This window comes from Bufo gargarizans, chromosome 2 (assembly GCF_014858855.1).
Source record: "Bufo gargarizans isolate SCDJY-AF-19 chromosome 2, ASM1485885v1, whole genome shotgun sequence".
Classification (NCBI taxonomy): Eukaryota; Metazoa; Chordata; class Amphibia; order Anura; family Bufonidae; genus Bufo; species Bufo gargarizans.
Genome location: NC_058081.1, coordinates 128,352,977 through 128,367,829, shown reverse-complemented (window position 1 = coordinate 128,367,829; position 14,853 = coordinate 128,352,977).

Here is a 14,853-nt window from a genome sequence, read left to right as displayed (position 1 = left end):
TGTTTAGGAGTGCCTGCTTTCTCCCAGGGTGTCATCTTCGGTAGATCCAAAAGAGAGGTGATATCTGAAACAGTGTCCCAGCAGGCTATATCCAGGGGTGGGATGTCCGTGGATGAGAAAAGTTCTTGTAGGTCTGCATAAGTGGAGATCCTGATGAATTTCCCAGAATAGCTGAACGAAAGTCCAAATGGAAAAGTCCATCTGTATGGGATCCGTTTTTCACGGAGGAGATCAGTAAGGGGTTTAAGAACCTTCCTCTTCTGGAGGGTAACAGGGGCTAGATCCTGATAAATCGAAATAGGGATGTTGCTGAAAGTGACATTATTCGCCAGTCTTGCGGCAGAAAGAATTTTTTCTTTGTCAGCAAAGTTCAAGAAGTGGCATATAATGTCCCTAGGAGGCTCATTACCTTTTGGTTTAGGTCTAAGTGCCCTATGCGCTCTTTCAATTAAGAAGCTTGAGGTATCTTCTCAACCTAGGAGTGAGGATGCAATGGTCATAATCGCGGGTATGATTTCTTTGTTGGTGACGGATTCGGGGATCCCTCTAAATCGCAGATTGTTCCTGCGCCCACGGTTTTCCTGGTCTTCCAGGTTAATATAGAGGGTATTGATGTGCGATTGGCAAATAGAAAGGGACTGGGCCATCGCTGCGCTGTGATCAAGCATAGCAGCTTGTGATGTTTCCAGTGTTTCAACTCTGTGGCCTACATGCTGGATCTCCTGTGTCAGGAGTGATAGTTCCTGCTTCAGGGGCAGTAAGGCTTCAGCCAACGCTTGTTTTATAAATCTCCTGGACACAGGCAATGCTCGAGGGGATCCCACGTCCCCTGCCTCGCTTTCCACCTCTGACTGACCTTTATCACCGCCATTAGAGGCGCGTTCATTCTTTAATCCCTGGAGCTGCGGCTTGTTTTTTAAGGTATTTTGCCATCCCCGAGTTAGGATTCGGCGCTTTAGGAATGGCTCCTGGTTCAAGAGGTCTCTGTCCTCCGATTTTGACCATGTTTGGAGGTCTCTGTAGCTTGCGTTAGCTGCGATCCCAGCAGGTCTATGCACAGAGCTCAGCCAGACGCGGCCATTCGGATCCGGCACAAGCTCCGCCCCAGAGGGGAGGATTTTGTGTGGGAGTCTCTGAGTGTATTGTACGTGTTTACTGGCTGTCTTACAAAACCCTGTGGGTGGTACTTATTTGTAACAATGTTATATAAGAACAATAAACACACAGCTCTGGCTGTTCACTGCTTTACCCTCAACACAGAGCTTGGTCTCGTTCTTGGGGGGATTCACTGTATGCTGTTACAGACTGATTTCTAGGAGTGCAAGCTGCTTGGGTGTGTTTCCTATTCGTTTGCTAGCAGCTATTCGTGAGGTTCCGTTCAGGAGTTTGGAGTTTTCCCTTGTATGCCATTACAATTGGTGGTGGCAAGCAGCGGGATCGTTCTCACAGCCCAGAAGGACAGCTACAAAGTAACATCATTCCCTGGAATTACAATTTGAGGGCAACACATGTCTCAGTACAGCGACCCTGACAGCGGCAGGATGGAACCAGCAGTGGCATACGATGAGGAAGACCTGGATGGCCGGGATGCATTAAGGAAAGGCATCTGGTACCAGGCCCTGGATAATCTACAAAACCAGCGAGGCGAGAGTCTCCCCAGTGAAGAGCAGCGATTACAGAAGCAAGTGGCCCTGCGGATGCCCTTCCTGGGAGAGCAGCCCCTGGAAGAATGGGTATGGGAACTAGAGCACCGGGTATGGCAGGATCTATGGCTGGAGGATGCCTACCAGGCACTCTGGTGGTATATGGCACAGTATATACCCTGGACAGCTGAGCATAACAAGCCAGAGGGAGAGGAGTTTGATGGCCCTGGCTTGTTATGGGAGTCCTTTGCAGAGCCTGACTTCGGGAGCCCTGCACAGTCCAGACTTCAGGACATTTTCTATGAGAGGGAGGCCAGGCTGGATTGGGATGACCCCCATGAGGTAGAAAAAGACCTAGCTCACCTAGCAACCCTGGAGTGGGAACTGGAGCAGGACTACCGAGATCTCTTCCACTCCATTGGGAAGGCTTAGCGAGAGAGCAGAGTGTCAGACCCAGGTCTAGAGCCCTTAAGCTGGGAGGATATTGTGGAGGTTTACTGGGAAGAACCCCAGAGGGCCGGTGGAGATGGGACCGAGGTCTCTCCACCGGTCCTGGAGGGAATTGGGAGCCCAGTCTCCATTCCCCAGTGGCAGGCTGAGTTACAGAGGGCAGAGACAGCTTGTCCTGTCCCCCAGCGGCAAAGTGATTTATTGGGAATTAGGAGCCCAGTCTCCATTCCCCAGCGGCAGGCTGAGTTACAGGGGCAGAGACAGTCGGTCCTGTCCCACAGCGGCAATGGTATTTATTGGAAATTGGGAGCCCAGTCTCCATTCGCCAGCGGCAGGCTGAGTTACAGGGAGGAGAGACAGTCGGTCCTGTCCACCAGCAGCAGTGTTTTATTGGGAGAGGAGAGCTTTGTCCTCCCACCAGTATATAACAGTATAGATAACAATTCAAGACCACTTGAGTCAAACAGAAAATTTAGGTAAGTGATCAATTATTTAAAACTTAACTTTTAATAGAGTAATCATAGAAAATTGGCCCCAAGATAAATGGATAACAATATAGAAAATACAAAAAAGGAAGCAATGCGGGGGGTCACCACACAAGTAATTATGGCACTCAGTGACCAGAACACACTTAGATAGCAAGAGGTGCTCGGTGGCACCAAAAAAGTAACCAGACGGTCCTACCGCTCTGATGAGATGCTCCTTGGTACAACGAATGCCTCACCGGTGTTGGAGGATGTACATACACCGTTGCTGGAGGCAGTTGTCAAATACAGAGTTAGGGATGCTAGGCTAGCTGGCCCTAGTGATACCCTAGGGACCTACAATGGCCTAAGTGACCTGATCACGGATCCCCGTGACCGGTCACAGTCAGGAACCTAACCCTGGAATTAGTGCGCCCTGTAAAGCCCTCTCCTGCCTAGTCCCTACACGCATGTTTCGCTACAAAGATGAGTGTAAAGATCATCAGGGGAAACAAGGGAGCTTCAGCTATTTAACTAAACTGGGTACACTGACAAAGATATCAGCCGTGTCCCCTAAACAGAAACAGAGTATGTCCACGATCCTGATGTGGATTTGAGTGGACAGACTAAAAGTAGAATAGTAAGATGACCCCTGATACTGGACCCCTCTACTACTACCAAAGTGTTGGCGCATGGGCTGATGTAGCCTAAGGTAGCGCAGAAAACCGCCACCTTTTAAAAAAAGCCGGCCTCAGAACGAGGCTTGGCTAAGACACTTCTACTTCCCCTAATGGTGCAGGTCACATCCGCGCATGCGCGGGGAAGTGCATCGCATTACGAAAAGGGGAGGTCATTGGGCGGACGCTCGTGAGTGGGGTGACGTCACTGCGTCCAATCTCATCTATTCACGCGAGATGACGCGACAGTTGCCAGGCAATCGGGACGCTATCCCTGGATCCTGTCAGATAGCGTAGCTACTGATGTGCAGTTGCGCTTTGCAAGGTAGATGACATTATTGGCATAAAATATAATTAAAGTAACATGAATATGCTGACCATACACAGACACATGTACAAGGGGAAAGGGATGGAAAGAAAGAACATAATGAATGATAACTAAAGGAGGGGAGGGGAGGGGAAATGGAGAAAAGAGGGAAAAGGAGAAAAAAACTGAGAACTAGTATAATTAAATATACATGTTAATAAAATAATGATGATCCAAATAGACAAGCAGACAAAATTATGAAGTATGCATATGGATATGGGCAACCTAGACGAAGCAGCTGAAATGAAGCTGCTCATTCAGGCCCGTGTGTGAGACCGTACGTAATGTGTAGATCCAGCGGGATTCTTGCTGGAGTAAAATGCGTTCCCAATCCCCACCGCGGATTGGGGGCCCAACCTTTTCTATTCCCATGGCCTTTAGGCCGCTGGGGTTTCCCTGATGACAGCCATAGACATGCCTGGACACCACTGTGTCCCTTCTGTTGGCAATGTCGCCGAGATGTTCACCCAGTCGCCTGCGCATCTCGCGTCTGGTCTTTCCCACATACTCCATATTGCAGTCACAGGTAATTTTGTAGATCACACTCTGCGTTTTACAATTAAGAAAGTCCCTAATGGGAAATGTTCTTTTCAGATTGGAACTATAAAAGGTATTGCCTGTTTGGATAATACTGCAAGCTACGCAGCCACTACAACTAAAACAGCCTGTAGGCCTGCGATCAAGCCAAGTGCCCTGTCTAGGAACAGTTGAGAAGTGGCTGTGTACGAGGAGATCCTTAAGATTACTGCCCCTTCTGAAGGTTATCTGGGGATAATCATGTATTATATCCCTGATATCCGGATCCATCAGTAAAATAGGCCAATGTTTCCGAAGGATCCCTCGCGTGTGGTCAGCACAGCCATCAAAAGTAGCTAACAGCCGGATCTTTTGGTCATCAATTGTTTTTGCTTTGGGGGCCAAAAGATCTGAGTGAGCCGTATTGGCCACCCTATGATAGGCTTGCTTGAATATATTGTCTGTGTACCTCCTATTATGAAACCTTGCCCTGAGATCATTTGCCTTCTTCTTGAACTCTGGTCCCACGTAGCAGTTGCACCTAAGGCGCAGGTATTGACCGCAAGGAATACCCCTCTTAAGGGAGATAGGGTGACTGCTGCTCCAATGTAGGACCGAGTTGGTCGAAGTAGGCTTCCTAAAATAGTAGTTAACAATTTGTCAGTACCCTTTCTGTAGATAGAGATAGAGAGAGTCAAGGAAGGAGAGACTGTTCGGATCGGATTCATGTGTAAATCTCAATCCTATATTGTTGTTGTTTAACTTATCCACAAAGCCTGAAAAAGATGGTTTGGAGTCATTCCAAATAACAAAAATGTTGTCGATATAACGGCCCACAAGGCTATAGGCCCGGTATTCGACGACATCTCATTGGAGAAGACAGTGGTTGCTTCCCACCAGCCCAGGAGCAAATTAGCGTAGGCCGATGCACAAGAACAGCCCATCGCTGTGCCCCTGAGCTGGTGGTAAAGCTTTGTACCAAAAAGAAAAAAGTTGTGTGTGAGCAGAAGTCTCAACACACCAGAAGAATCAACACAAAGTCATTATGCTGAGTGTATTGACAACCCTTCATACTGAGAAAGTGGCCCACTGCTCTAAGTCCAGCTGCATGAGGGATGGACGAGTATAAAGCCTCAACGTCAATACTTCCCAAGATGGCCTGAGCTTCGATAGTAACACCGTCAAGTCTCTTTAGCAAGTCCCTGACATAAGATGGCAGGGACACTACGAAGGGCATAAGGACTTTGTCTATATACACCCCAAGATTCTGGCTGATACACCCAACCCACGAGACAATTGGCCTCCCTTTTAAGGGGGTCCTACCCTTGTGGACCTTCGGCAGGCTGTAAAACGTAGCATTCACTGGGTGTTTGGAGTACAAAAGGTCCAGCGCCTCCGCGGAGATTAACTTTTTAATTTTCGCATCCTGAAGGAAATACCTGAGTTCTAACATGCACGAATCAGTCGGATTTGATATTAATACTTTGTAACAGTTTTTATCCCGTAGGATCTGCTCACACATAGTTCTGTAGTGGACGGTAGTGTTGATCACGAATATTCGAATTGCGAATTTTAATCGCGAATATCGGCACTTCGAGAATTCGCAAATATTTAGAATATCGCAAAATATATTCGTAATCGTGAATATTCGAATTTATTTTTAAATACCAGTTCATGTGAATTTTTATGCGAAAATGTTTATGAGAAATTTATGCAAATTTTTGCAATCAAGAACATAATGCATGGAGATCACAAATTCGCAAATTTTCAAATATATGGCGAATATTCGCCCAAATATTAAGAATTTGAATATTGCCCCTGCCGCTTATCACTAGTGGACGGAATCCATGATCACTGTGTTGCCCCCTTTATCGGTGGGCTTCACAGTGATCGAGGAGTCGTTCTTAAGAGCAGTGATAGCCTCCCATTCCTCCTTAGTACAGTTATTTGTATAAAGGCAAGTTTTTTACTGTGTAAACAAAAGAGAGAGGGTGCACCATAGGGTAAAAACTTTTGGAAATTCGGATTAAATCCCAATTTGGGAGGCTCACCTTGCAGAGTTGCGCAATTATAGGCACAACGCTATTGTAGACATGTGGGAGATGATTTAATCCCCAATATGAAGGTTGGTATGCAGCCACGGATGTAGATGTCCTCAGATAAGCGTGCCTAGGCCTACACGGAGGATTAAAATGACAGGAAGAAAAGGAACATCCCTCGGCGCAAGGAACCAACCAGAGGTAGACGGTGAATCTTCAAGAGTTTTATTGCAATCACACAACGCGTTTCGGGGAAAGGGTCCCCTTCATCAGGTGAAGAATATTGCATAGAAAGTGGACAAACATGCTGGATATATATACACAAAATGGTCACATGCAAACAAGGTCAGAGGGGAGGTGGGCGTTACCTCAAAGCAGAAACAAAGTCATTGGTACATAAAATAATGCAAATAGGTACACAAATGAACAAACTAACCCTTTGGGTTTACAGACTAATTCATAAGTGTATTTATAAAACATTAACATGAAGAAGCATCGCCTCTAGATGCAGCCCATGGCTGGGGAGGAGAAACAGCATCACACAGAGTCACATGATCGCAGTTCCGATCATGTGACTTGTGATGCAATGCTTGTTGCTGGGTGACAGGACGCTGAACAGCCGGCTTAGAAGGAAACTCGGCATACTGAAAGGTCCTGCGTCATGCTGCTTTCTTGATATGATCGACAGCGCTACAGAAAGAAGAGATATGACGCCCTACTTCACTAAAAATAAAAATAAAAACATTAGCAGAAAGATTACGATAGATAGATAAATAAATGAATACATGAATGCATGAATCTAACAGCATTAGTCCAAGAAACAAATTAATGATTTGAATGCAGAAAAAGGAGCGATCCAAAAGCAAATATCTTGGATGTAAATTTATAAAATGACATATATATAAAAAATTCATTAATCCCACAAATAATTCCACAAACAAACGCCATAAAATTGAATAGGTGATATCAGATCTGTACGTATGGGACTCTGTATACATGTACATATGGGACTCTGTATACAAAAAAATTAAAATAAATTAAAATATTCATTTTTTATGATATATGAATATATATATATGTATGTATATAATAAATGCATATCTATAAAAATAGTGCATGATAGACACTACAGAATATATATAAATAAATAATTATGAACATGATTAAAACAACAATATTGATGATATAAAAAATTGATAAATAATCTATAATATCAGTAACGGTAGTCATGTGACCCTAAAAGTTTATTTCAAAAGCCTCATTCAGACCGTTTGGATTGAGACAGTCGAGTTTAAAAATCCAATACATTTCACGTTTGCGAAGGGTCTGAATGGTATTCCGACAGCTGTCATTTACCTGTTCGATTGGTGTGACCTTAAACCCGGAGAAGCACCCATCGTGATGTTCTGTCGCATGGCGGGATATACTGTGCTTTTTTACATTAGATCTGTGCTTGTTAAGCCTATTCCGTAGGGTTTGGATAGTGCGACCTACATACTGTAGGCCGCATGGGCATTCCAACAGGTAAATGACATTCTGAGAGCCACAACTAAGATGTTTTTTTATAGAAAAGGAATCCCCAGTAGATTTGCTGCGAAAGGATGATGTAGTGTTAATGGTCAAACAGCACAAACACCTCGATAAATTACATTTATAACTCCCCAAGGGTCTTGAGACTAGATTGCTCACAGTCGGCTTCACACACTGTGAGGGTAAGCGTCTAAGTCTACTGGGGGCCAGGACACTCTTAAGGGTTTGTGCCCTCCTTAAAGTCAGTCTAGGCTGACCGGGTAGCATTTGCCTCAGGTGTGGGTCCCTTTTTAATATGTGCCAATGTTTGGACAAAACGTCTCTAATGGCGTCATGATTGTTCCCATACGTCGTCAGAAAATTCATACAAAAGCGTTCATTGTCAACATGTGTTTTTTTACTCTTAGTTAGACACATACTTTGGGATAGGCCCTTTGCTCTTTCATACGCAGATTCGACTATCTTTGGGGGATAGCCCTTCTTAAGAAACCTATCACAAATAGTTTTACTTTGACAAATGAAGTTCCTATCAAGGGAACAGTTGCATCTGACTCTTTTGAACTGACTAAACGGAATATTCACCTTCCATTTCTTATAGTGGGTGCTGGAATAGTCCAAATAGCTATTACAGTCAACCCTTTTAAAAAAGGTTTGTGTGATGATGGCCCTCCCGCTGGCTTCCAGTTCCAAATCAAGGTACTCTATCTTGATACGATTGGATGTCCCTATCAGATTTATTCCCCAATTCGTGGACCTCATCTCCTCAAAAAAAGAGGAAATCGAGGCATCATCACCATTCCATATGAGGATCAGGTCATCTATGTATCTGCGATAGAAGACAATGTTATCAGTCCAATATCTAGAGCCATAGATGAACTGATCCTCAAAACGCCCCATAAAAAGGTTTGCAAAACTGGGCGCAAATTTCGTCCCCATTGCGGTTCCCTTCGTCTGCAGATACAGGGAGTCCTCAAAGGTAAATATGTTATGTGTCAGTATGAATCTAATGCAGTCCTGTAGAAAGACTGCTTGTCCTGCCAGTAACAGAGGGTCGTTATCCAAATACCTGTTGGAATGCCCATACGGCCTACAGTATGTAGGTCGCACTATCCAAACCCTACGGAATAGGCTTAACAAGCACAGATATATCCCGCCATGCGACAGAACATCACGATGGGTGCTTCTCCGGGTTTAAGGTCACACCCATCGAACAGGTAAATGACAGCTGTCGGAATACCATTCAGACCCTTCGCAAACGTGAAATGTATTGGATTTTTAAACTCGACTGTCTCAATCCAAACGGTCTGAATGAGGCTTTTGAAATAAACTTTTAGGGTCACATGACTACCGTTACTGATATTATAGATTATTTATTATCAATTTTTTATATCATCAATATTGTTGTTTTAATCATGTTCATAATTATTTATATATATATATATATATATATATATATATATAAATTTCGATCTTTATTATCGATTTTTTTTTCTAGTCTGTAGTGTCTATCATGCACTATTTTTATACATATGCATTTATTATATATATATATATATATATATCATATAAAATTAATATTTAATTTTTTATTATTTTTTTTTGTATACAGAGTCCCATACGTACAGATCTGATATCACCTATTTAATTTTATGGCGTTTGTTTGTGGAATTATTTGTGGGATTAATGAATTTTTTATATATATGTCATTTTATAAATTTACATCCAAGATATTTGCTTTTGGATCGCTCCTTTTTCTGCATTCAAATCATTAATTTGTTTCTTGGACTAATGCTGTTAGATTCATGCATTCATGTATTCATTTATTTATCTATCTATCGTAATCTTTCTGCTAATGTTTTTATTTTTATTTTTAGTGAAGTAGGGCGTCACATCTCTTCTTTCTGTAGCGCTGTCGATCATATCAAGAAAGCAGCATGACGCAGGACCTATCAAATCCGACTGATTCGTATCTGTTAGAACTCAGGGTTATCCTTCAGGATGCGAAAATTAAAAAGTTAATCTCTGCAAGGGGAGGACCCCCTAAAAAGGGAGGCCAATTGTCTCGGCGGTTGGGTGTATCAGCCAGAATCTTGAGGTGTATATAGACAAAGTCCTTATGCCCTTCGTAGTGTCCCTGCCATCTTATGTCAGGGACACTATGGACTTGCTAAAGAGACTTGACGGTGTTACTGTCGAGGCTCAGGCCATCTTGGGAAGTATTGACGTTGAGGCTTTATACTCATCGATCCCTCATGTAGCTGGACTTAGAGTAGTGGGCCACTTCCTCAGTATGAGGGGTTGTCAATACTCTCATCACAATGACTTTGTGTTGAGACTTCTTGAGTATAAATGGTAAAACACTTGGTAACACTGACATGGAAAAGGATCTAGGAATTTTAATAAACAGCAAACTAAGCTACAAAAAACAGTGTCAGGCAGCTGCTGCCAAGGCCAATAAGATAATGGGTTGCATCAAAAGGGGCATAGATGCTCGTGATGAGAACATAGTCCTACCACTTTACAAATCATTAGTCAGACCACACATGGAGTACTGTGTACAGTTCTGGGCTCCAGTGAACAAGGCAAACATAGCAGAGCTGGAGAGGGTCCAGAGGAGGGCAACTAAAGTAATAACTGGAATGGGGCAACTACAGTACCCTGAAAGATTATCAAAATTAGGGTTATTCACTTTAGAAAAAAGACGACTGAGAGGAGATCTAATTACTATGTATAAATATATCAGGGGTCAGTACAGAGATCTATCCCATCATCTGTTTATCCCCAGGACTGTGACTGTGACGAGGGGACATCCTCTGCGTCTGGAGGAAAGAAGGTTTGTACACAAACATAGAAGAGGATACTTTACGGTAAGAGCAGTGAGACTATGGAACTCTCTGCCTGAGGAGGTGGTGATGGTGAGTACAATAAAGGAATTCAAGACGGGCCTGGATGTATTTCTGGAGCGTAATAATATTACAGGATAGAGCTACTAGAGAGGGATCGTTGATCCAGGGAGTAGTGATGAGGGGTCATATTCGAATTCGCGATATTTCGCGAATATTCTTTAGAATATTCGTCGAATATTCGAAAATTCGAAAAAAAAATTTTTAAAAAAAAATCGGCAAGGTAATGATTGTGTAATATGCGAATTTTCGTAATTCGAATTTTCGGATTGGATTTTTATTGCAAATTTTCAACTTACAACTATTAGACAAAGAAGATTATAGCACTATATTAGCTAAATTGCTCTATATTCGTTTTTTCGAATATTCGCTATATTGCTATATATTCTTGTTTTAGAAATTACAAATATTCGAAAAAACGAAGTTATAGCAATATAGCGAATATTCGAAAAAAAACGAATATAGAGAAATTTAGCTAATGTAGTGCTATAATCTTTTTTTTTATAGTTGTAATTTTTTTCCAATCTGAACTTCAGATGAGAAAAAATTACAACTATTAGACAAAGAAGATTATAGCACTATATTAGCTAAATTGCTATATTGCTATAACTTAGTTTTTTCGAATATTTGTAATATTCTAAAACAAGAATATATAGCAATATAGCGAATATTCGAAAAAATGAATATAGAGCAATTTAGCTAATATAGTGCTATAATCTTCTTTGTCTAAGTTGAAAAATTCGCAATAAAAATTCCAATCTGAAAATTCGAATTACGAAAATTCGCATATTACACAATCATTACCTTGCCGATTTTTTCAAGAAAAAAAAATCGGGCATTTTCGAATATGACCACTGCCGCTCATCACTACTCCTAAAGTCAAGTATATTGCAGCCTTCTTATTGGCCCGCAAGCTAGAAGCAGGAAGGGATCATGTGTACTGATTTAAAAAAAAATATAAAAAAAAATCGGAAAGAAAAAAAAAAAAATCGGAAAAAAAAAAATCGGAAAAAAACGAATATTCGAAATTGCGAATATATATAACTATATTCGAAATATTCGCGAATTTTCGAAGTGCCTATATTCGCGATAAAAATTCGAAATTCGAATATTCGTGATCAACACTACCAGGGAGTTATTCTGATTGCCTGATTGGAGTCGGGAAGAAATTTTTTATTCCCCTAAAGTGAGGAAAATTGGCTTCTACCTCACAGTTTTTTTTTTACCTTCCTCTGGATCAACTTGCAGGATGACAGGCCGAACTGGATGGACAAATGTCTTTTTTCGGCCTTATGTACTATGTTACTATGTTACTATCTGCTCACACACAACTTTTTTCATTTTGGTACAAAGCTTTACCACCAGCTCAGGGGCACAGCGATGGGCTGTTCTTGTGCACCGGCCTACGCTAATTTGCTCCTGGGCTGGTGGGAAGCAACCAGTGTCTTCTCTGATGAAATGTCGTCGAATACCGGGCCTATAGCCTTGTGGGCCCGTTATATCGACAACATTTTTGTTATTTGGAACGACTCCAAACCATCTTTTTCAGGCTTTGTGGATAAGTTAAACAACAACAATATAGGATTGAGATTTACACATGAATCCGATCCGAACAGTCTCTCCTTACTTGACTCTCTATCTACAGAAAGGGTACTGACGAATTGTCAACTACTATTTTTAGGAAGCCTACTTCGACCAACTTGGTCCTACATTGGAGCAGCATTCACCCTATCCCCCTTAAGAGGGGTATTCCTTGCGGTCAATACCTGCGCCTTAGGCGCAACTGCTCCGAGGGACCAGAGTTCAAGAAGAAGGCGAATGATCTCAGGGCAAGGTTTCATAATAGGGGGTACCCAGACAATAGACTCAAGCAAGCCTATCATATAGCGGCCGATACGGCTCGCTCAGATCTTTTGGTCCCCAAAGCAAAAACAATTGATGACCAAAAGATCCGGCTGTTAGCCACTTTTGATGGCTGTGCTGACCGCACACGAGGGATCCTTCGGAAACATTGGCCTATTTTACTGATGGATCCGGATATCAGGGATATAATACATGATTATCCCCAGATAACCTTCAGAAGGGGACGTAACCTTAAGGATCTCCTCATACACAGCCACTTCTCACCTGTTCCTAGACAGGGCACTTGGCTTGATCGCAGGCCTACAGGCTGTTTTAGGTGTAGTGGCTGCGTAGCTTGCAGTATTGTCCAAACAGGCAAAACCTTTTATACTGTAGTTCCAATCTGAAAAGAACATTCCCCATCAGGGACTTCCTTAATTGTAAAACGCAGGGTGTTATCTACAAAATTACCTGTGACTGTAATATGGAGTATGTGGGTAAGACCAGACACCAGATGCGCAGGCGACTGGGTGAACATCTCGGCGACGTTGCCAACAGAAGGGACACAGCTGCCTAAAGGCCATGGGAATAGAAAAGGTTGGGCCCCCAATCCGCGGTGGGGATTGGGACCGCATTTTACTCCAGCGAGAATCCCGCTGGATCTACACATTACGTACGGTCTCACACACGGGCCTGAATGAGCAGCTTCATTTCAGCTGCTTCATCTAGGTTGCCCATATCCATATGCATACTTCATAATTTTGTCTGCTTGTCTATTTGGATCATCATTATTTTATTAACATGTATATTTAATTATACTAGTTCTCAGTTTTTTTCTCCTTTTCCCTCTTTTCTCCATTTCCCCTCCCCTCCCCTCCATTAGTTATCATTCATTATGTACTATCTTTCCATCCCTTTCCTCTTGTACATGTGTCTGTGTATGGTCAGCATATTCATGTTACTTTAATTATCTTTTATGCCACTAATGCCATCTACCTTGCAAAGCGCAACTGAACATTAGTAGCTGTGCTATCTGACAGGACCCAGGGATAGCGTCCCGATTGCCTGGCAACTGTCGCGTCATCTCGCGTGAATGGATGAGATTGGACGCAGTGACGTCACTATACGGGCACATGGTAGGGCGCCGTGTGGTTTTTGGAAGGCAGATTTTGCTGGACTGGTTTATTTACACCATGTCCCATATGAAGCCCTCCTTGATGCACCCCTAGAGTAGAAACTATGTAAAAGTGACCCCATCTAAGAAACTACACCCCTCAAGGTATTCAAAACTGATTTTACAATCGTTGTTAATCGTTTAGGTGTTCCACAAGAGTTATTGGCAAATGGAGATGAAATTTAAGGGCTAATTTTTTGCGGGATGAGAAGAAGGTTTTGTTGGCACTATTTTGGGGGGCATATGACTTTTTGATTGCTTGCTATTACACTATTTGTGATGTAAGGTGACAAAAAATACCTTTTTTTGCACCGTTTTTTTTTTTTGGACTGTGTTCATCTGAGGGGTTAGGTCAAGGGGTATTTTTATAGCGCAGATTCTTACGGACACAGCAATACCTAATATGTCTACTAATATGTCTACTTTTTATTTATTTATTTATTTAGGTTTTACACTATACTATCCTTTTATAAACAAAAAAAAAAACTAGTCTTTTTTTAGTTTTTAGCCGATTATCTTAGGTAGGGGCTCATTTTTTGCGGGATGAGAGAACGGTTTTATTGGCACTATTTTGGGGGGCATATGACTTTTTGATCGCTTGCTATTACACTTTTTGTGATGTAAGGTGACAAAAAATACCTTTTTTTGCACTGTTTTTATTTTATTTTTTGACCGTGCTCAGCAGATTCTTACGGACGGGCGATACCTAATATGTCAACTTTTTTATTTATTTTAGTTCTACAAAATAATATTTTTGTAAAAATGTTTTTGTTTGTTTTAGTGTCTCAAGTCTGAGAACCATATATATATATTTTTTTCCGATTGTCAGTGGCTAAATGGAATTAAAATTGGGGAAGGGGATTATAAATTTAGTACTCCATGGAAGTGTGGTACTTCCTGAAGCAACCAATAATGCAGAGATCCGGATGATCGGGGCACGTGTCACACAGATTGGTGGTGTCCTTCAGTATCCCCCTCCTGTGACACACGCTGCACCCTTTTTTGGGACCATCCCTTCTTTCCAGTATGGGGGATCACACCTGGAAAGTGTTGGCCAGGGACGATCCTGGCGCCTCCAGTTCCTGAGGTACTCTGGCCTGCTCTTTCCCGGTCAGAAAAGATTAGGGCCTTGAGGACTGCCTCATAGAACTGGAGGAATTTCCCTGTGTTGCCAGCGCTCCGGGACAGCACAAAAGAGTTGTACAAGGCAACCTGTACCAAGTAGACTGCAACTTTTTTGTACCATGC